Raw genomic sequence first — 7074 nt, 5'->3', positions numbered from 1 at the left:
CAGGTGCTGCGGGCTCGTGATGAGTAGATGAGAGCACATCCTGCAGGGTCTTTTCTAGTCTCGAATGATCCTCAGAAATCGGCGATCCAGCACGACCTGTATCACTAGCACCTTTGCTCCCATTTTCACTCTCACTCTCGACTGGAGACGATACAATGGAGCGGGGTCCCAGGAGATCTGTGCATTCGTCTGCCTGTTCCAGGTCAGTCTCCGAGAGGCCATACCTTGCACTCGGGCCGGATGTCTGTCCAGACTTTGAAGCGGCTTTAAGTTTCTTTTCCGGTTCTTTCTGACTTTTCTTCTTGTTACTCATGCTTGTATATTGTAGTGGAAGTTCTTTGGTCGGATTAAATACAGGATACCTCTAAATAATATGAAATACGTGGGAAAATAAAGCCGCTGCTAGCGGAGCTCTGCTTCAGACGTCCATCTCCTATAAACGGACGAGACCAACCTTCACTACACACATTTTATCAGGTTGTGCATTCTTGTTTGGGAATCATGTCTGGCCCAGCAAGAGAGAAATTTTGGTGGAACAGCAAGGGGTATAATACCGTAATAGTCACTAACACTAACCTGAGAAAATAGAAGGCAACAGGCTGCGCTACAATGAACTAAAAAAAGCTTGCTTCACACCCCAGGTCTAATATAGCCAATATAGGCGCCTACCTAGATGACTATCTTCTAAGTGAACATTAGAACACAACAGACAACAGCCTTACACAGGATACACTGCAGCACAAAACAACAAAACATGCTGAAAAATATAAGGGAAAAGTATGTTGATAACCTCCCAGAAAAAGGGCTTAAAAGTACTGGTCATGATTAGGAAATTGGATGTCAAAATAAGTCTTGCATCTCCAAAAAAGATCAGAGGAAATGATGGTCTTACCATGCCTCCAGCTCAGTATACCTGTATATAGTCTAAATAAAAATTGCTGCTAACTTGATGTGACAGGCCCATCACATGATCATGACTGTCAAACCACATGACTAAATGACATCATATGTGTCTGTGGCTGTCAGTGGAGAAAATGGGCAATCACCAGTAAACAAAACAAATGGTCAGAAAGTGGAATTTTTATGCATATTTTTTCCTTCGGTTGTGCACTATTCGAACATCAAAACAAACAAAAACAGCCTTAACTATAAACTATTTAGTTTATTAACTAAAAAGAGCCTCAGCTATTAACATATCCATACCAAGGACATAACAAAAATACCAAACCCAAGCAGTACAGTTTTCTTTTTTCTCTTTTTATTATGTACTTAGCAATAATAAACAGTATTACATTTCAACAAAACAAAAGAATTAATTTTCTTTATCTCTCTGCATTAGATTTTTTTTCCTTTTTTTCTTTTTGTATACATTCTACATTTTTATTTTTTCCCAGATGGCTATCTTTTCTTTTTTAGAAGTAATTTTCTGGATTTTTCATATTTATTGTCTGATGTGCAATGTTAAGTTTAACGCAAACAGGCACAGTCTTGCCTTCTAGGAAGCTAATATTTAATGACAAAACTCTTTTCACTATTTATACAGTACTTCTACATAATGGCACATTAAGCCACAAGTGCCAGGATGTAAGAAAAAAAAGGCAGAGCACAAACTAGATAGATAGATAGAGATAGATAGATACTTTATTAATCCCAATGGGAAATTCACATTCTCCAGCAGCAGCATACTGATACAATAAATAATATTAAAGATTGATAATAATGCAGGTGAAAAACAGACAATAACTTTGTATAATGTTAAATGTTAACGTTTACCCCCCCCGGGTGGAATTGAAGAGTCACATAGTTTGGGGGAGGAACGATCTCCTCAATCTGTCAGTGGAGCAGGACAGTGACAGCAGTCTGTCGCTGAAGCTGCTCTTCTGTCTGGAGATGATACTATTTAGTGGATGCAGTGGATTCTCCATAATTGATAGGAGCCTGCTGAGCGCCCTTCGCTCTGCTACAAATGTTAAACTGTCCAGCTCCATGCCAACAATAGAGCCTGCCTTCCTCACCAGTTTGTCCAGGCGTGAGGCGTCTTTCTTCTTAATGCTGCCTCCCCAGCACACCACTGCGTAGAAGAGGGCGCTCGCCACAACTGTCTGATAGAACATCTGCAGCATCTTATTGCAGATGTTGAAGGACGCCAGCCTTCTAAGGAAGTATAGTCGGCTCTGTCCTTTCTTTCACAGAACATCAGTATTGGCAGTCCAGTCTAATTTATCATCCAGCTGCACTCCCAGATATTTATTGGTCTGCACCATCTGCACACAGTCACCTTTGATGATCATGGGGTCCATGAGGGGTCTGGGCCTCCTAAAATCCACCACCAGCTCCTTGGTTTTTCTGGTGTTCAGTTGTAGGTGGTTTGAGTCGCACCATTTAACAAAGTCATTGATTAGGTCCCTATACTCCTCCTCCAGCCCATTCCTGATGCAGCCCACGATAGCAGTGTCATCAGCGAACTTTGCACATGGCAGGACTCCGAGTTGTATTGGAAGTCTGATGTATATAGGCTGAACAGGACCGGAGAAAGTACAGTCCCTTGTGGCGCTCCTGTGTTGCTGACCACAATGTCAGACGTGCAGTTCCCAAGACGCACATACCGAGGTCTGTCTTTAAGATAGTCCACGATCCATGCCACTAGGTATGAATCTACTCCCATCTCTGTCAGCTTGTCCCTAAGGAGCAGAGGTTGGATTGTGTTGAAGGCGCTAGAGAAGTCTAGAAACATAATTCTTACAGCACCACTGCCTCTGTCTAAGTGGGAGAGGCATATAGATGATGGCATCCTCCGCTCCCACCTTCTCCTGATATGCAAACTGCAGAGGGTCAAGGGCGTGTTGAACCTGTGGCCTAAGGTGGTGAAGCAGTATCCTCTCCATGGTCTTCATCACATGTGATGTCAGAGCAACAGGCCGAAAGTCATTCAGCTCACTAGGATGTGATACCTTTGGGACTGGGGTGATGCAAGATGTTTTCCAAAGCCTCGGGACTTTCCCCTGTTCCAGGCTCAGGTTGAAGATGCGCTGTAGAGGACCCCCCAGCTCCGATGCACAGACCTTCAGCAGTCGTGGCGATACTCCATCTGGACCCGCTGCTTTGCTGGCACGAAGTCTCCTCAGCTCCCTGCTCACCTGTGCTGTTGTAATTATGGGTGGGGATGTCTCTCCTATGCTGGAATCAGCAGAAGGATGTGTGGAGGGTGCAGTACTCTGAGGTGAGAGTGAGAGTGGATTAGGGTGGTCAAACCTGTTAAAGAAGTTGTTCATTTGGTTTGCTCTCTTCACGTCTCTCTCGATGGTGGTACCCCGCTTCGAGCTGCAGCCAGTGATAATCTTCATCCCATCCCACACTTCCTTCATGCTGTTATTCTGCAACTTCTGCTCCAGCTTTCTCCTGTACTGCTCCTTTGCCGCCCTGAGCTGGACTCGGAGTTCCTTCTGCACGCGCTTGAGCTCATGCTGATCACCGCCTTTAAAAGCCCTTTTCTTCTGGTTCAAAAGGCCCTTGATGTCACTTGTAATCCATGGCTTGTTGTTAGCATAGCAGTGTACAGTTCTTACTGGAACTACAATGTCCATACAGAAGTTGATGTAGTCAGTAGTGCAGTCAACAACTTCCTCAATGTTCTCACTATGTGATCCCTGCAGGATATCCCAGTCTGTAGTTCCAAAACATTCTCTCAGAGTATTCTCAGCCTCCAGGGTCCACTTCCTGAATGATCATGTGGTTGCAGGTAGGACCCTCACTTTTGGTTTGTAGTGAGGCTGAAGCAGAACCAGGTTATGATCTGCTTTCCCAAGCGCAGGCAGCGGGGTGGCGCTGTATGCGTCTTTAACGTTTGCATACAGTAAATCAAGTCTTATTTCCCCGGGTGTTACAGTCCACATACTGGGAGAAGGCAGGTAATGTTTTGTCCAGCGTCACATGGTTAAAGTCTCCAGCGATTAGCACAAGCGCCTCAGGGTGCTGTGTTTGTAACTTAGCAACAGCGGAATGGATGATGTCACTCGCTGTCTCCATGTCCGAGAAGCATCCACTTGCAGAGCCACAGCACCATACGTCACCGCAGTTTCAGACCCACAGTTGTAGACCCGCGGTTTTAGACCCGGAAGTGACGGTTCCATTTCTAGGCAAAGCGAAAACAACGCCTCCATTTATCGAACACAGCAAGTCTTAGTTTTTAGCAAGAACACAGCATTTTCGAGCACGAACAAAATATGACAGAAAACTGCACGGTATTGTTATTATTATTATTACTGTTATTCTTAACTATAATTATAAAACTGTAAATTTTGCAAAACATTTTGAAAAGTTAACGTTACGTTTACATGTATGTAATCTTTGGCTGGCGAGCTAATTGTTAATGACTGCAACACTGGTTACGGTGGTTTGCCTCGTAAAAACTGGGGAAATCGACACTTAATGTTGCATTGTCAGCAAAATACGATAAAAATGCATTTTGCCCAAAGTTCAGTCTATGTTCTTGATGAACGGAAAATTCGCAGTACTTTAAGACGATATTTAACTTAAATTAAGATCTTTTAAGTTCCATTTTATTGTTTGTTATACATTTTATAAATTGTGTTCATCCAGCCATCCATCCATTCATTTCCTAACGAATGTTAACGTAGTGTTTATTTAACTTTTAATTCTTTTCTTTTTTGGGGGTGGGCACGACTTTTTAATGAAAATGAAACAATAAACATATTCCTGTTTGGTTAAGAAGTGAACATTAAGTCTTTAAATGAAAAAGTAATCTAGGGATAAGCTTTAAAATTCTACACCACTTTATAATAAATTATGTTTTCTTATTTAGCCAGTGAAGTAGTGTCAAATGATGTTGCTTTTAAGAAATCTGAGAAATTTAAATCCTTTGCCCAAATTGAATGTTCAGAATTTGGTGCATTTGTTAACAAGTCTAAATCTTACTACATTTGTGAAAGATCCTTTACTTTCTATTTGGTAAGCCACATTTAAGTATTATAAATTAGTTTTTAAATCTTGGATATGTACCTACATTATTTATCTGGCTAATAACCTCTTCTTAAGGTAAAAAAAAATCTTTTTAACTGTGATCTATCAAATTATAGACCAATTTTCTAATCTTTCTTGTATTTCTAAAATTTAGAGAAAGGTGTAGGTAAGCGGTTCTCTGTATTTTTGCAAATAAAAGTAATCTCTTGTAACATTTTTACCCAGGTACTGCTTTAGTCAAAGTATTCAATGATTTGCACTCCACTGACCATGGTTGCATTTTTAGGCCCATAGTATTAAATCTACAGTAAGTGTCACATTTGATACAATAGACCATGATATTCATCTGATCAACTGCATGAACAATCTCAGTGTTCTAAAATAGAGGTTTACCTAGTAGAAAGTAGATTTCTTGAAATTTTCATTTGTTGAATTCTAACAAAACAGAAGTGCTAGTCATTGGTTCGAAAGCTGGTAAAAATGTCAATCTGAATGTAACATGTCTGTAGATGGCACCCCTATCACTCACAACACACTAATACACTAATTCTAAACTTGGGTATATCTACAGAATGATGATCTTTCATTTGATACACATACTAAACATGTATCTAGAGTAGCCTTCATTTTACTTAAGAAATATTGCAAAACTTAGATTATGTTAGCATTCCATGATGCTAAATAACTTATCCGTGCTTTTATTACTTCTACATGGATCACCGTAAGGCTTTGTGGCTGATAACAGACTTAATTTAATTCAAAATACAGTGGCTGAAGAGCTTACAAGAGCCAGGAAATATGCATAGTATATATCACCCCTGTTTTGCTTTCTTTTTATTTTCTTTCTGCAAATTTTGTATTTCGTATTGAATTATTAGGTACTGGTGATCACCTGTATCATTTTGCATAGTTAAGATTAACAATATTTGAAAAAAATAAGTGTTCATAAATGTTCTCTAATTTTGATCACCAATTTATGTGTACATGTAATATTTAAAACAATGAGGTTGATATTAATTACGTTTTAAGTTTCTAAGCATTGCAAATTTTTTTTAATTAATTCAAGTGTGTATTGTAAATATTTAAGTTATTCACATGCAAAATGCAGTCACACTAATATTGATAAACAACACACGCCTACTTTAAGAAGTTGTGCTTGTATTCTGCTTACATCAAGATTTTCTTACTCTACCTAATTATCAGCACATATTGGATATTTACATTTGTATGTGAAAGACTTATTTGTTTTTGTTACAGTAACAAGACAAAACGAATATCTTCAGGCACATGGATACTAATTAAAAACAAGGTTAGTTTATAGGGATGTCATTGAGAGGACTACAAGTAATGGTCATTGTTTTGTAACTTGCAGTAGGTGATATGAATCCATTTCAATTTCGGAATCTTCCACAGCAGTTGGTTGGGTGAGTGGATTGTGGAGTTTTCATGTTGATGGTGAGAAAATCAAAGAAACTTATTTTTTAGGTTGGGAATACTTTAGAACCACTATAAATAAATTGCAGTAAGTAGAGTGTGCACTGTACTGTATGCAAATAGATTAAATATTAATTTGAAATAATTCTTCTGTGTGCTCCACAGTATGCTCTGCACTTTGTCTTGAATGCGCCATTTGACTTCACAGCTGTAAGCTTTCACTTATGTCTCTGATTATTTGTTAATATCTGTTACTGGTTTTAATGTTCTTTGTTTTTTTCCCTCTGCATGGCAGTGTGATTTACCCTTGATCAGGAGGTGCTGGTGCTTTATTCTATTGGAGAATTTTGCTGTTGGAAGTTATCTCTTTCTCTGTGGCTAACGTGTGAATATTTTGTACAGGACAAAGGCGTTCACTAAAGGTGAGGAGGTATACAGTTAATATCTAATATTATTTAAATAGGCATGTAGAAATACATGTTTTGTTTAATTCTCTTTGTGGTCTTTTATCTAAAGGAACCACTAATAAAAAAGGACCTCCACACTGCAGTAAAATGGTTGCGCCAACATAGACGGTTGTTCAGAGGTGCCGTGTCTGAGCCCCATTTTCTGGAGATGGAGGAGGAGGACCAAAGCCGAGCTCTCCAGGACATCATCGAT

General features: G+C 39.6%; 1 long non-coding RNA gene across 1 annotated transcript; it reads left to right on the top strand.

The window, feature by feature from the left end:
• The first annotated feature begins 4152 nt into the window (after positions 1–4152).
• Positions 4153–6803, top strand: LOC127527833 (uncharacterized). The gene is made up of 3 exons (XR_007934956.1): positions 4153–4241; positions 6238–6289; positions 6710–6803. It is a non-coding gene; the product is annotated as an uncharacterized LOC127527833 (long non-coding RNA).
• The last annotated feature ends 271 nt before the right edge of the window (positions 6804–7074 follow it).

Source organism: Erpetoichthys calabaricus, chromosome 5 (assembly GCF_900747795.2).
Source record: "Erpetoichthys calabaricus chromosome 5, fErpCal1.3, whole genome shotgun sequence".
Classification (NCBI taxonomy): Eukaryota; Metazoa; Chordata; class Cladistia; order Polypteriformes; family Polypteridae; genus Erpetoichthys; species Erpetoichthys calabaricus.
This window is presented reverse-complemented; position numbering and strand designations above follow the sequence as displayed.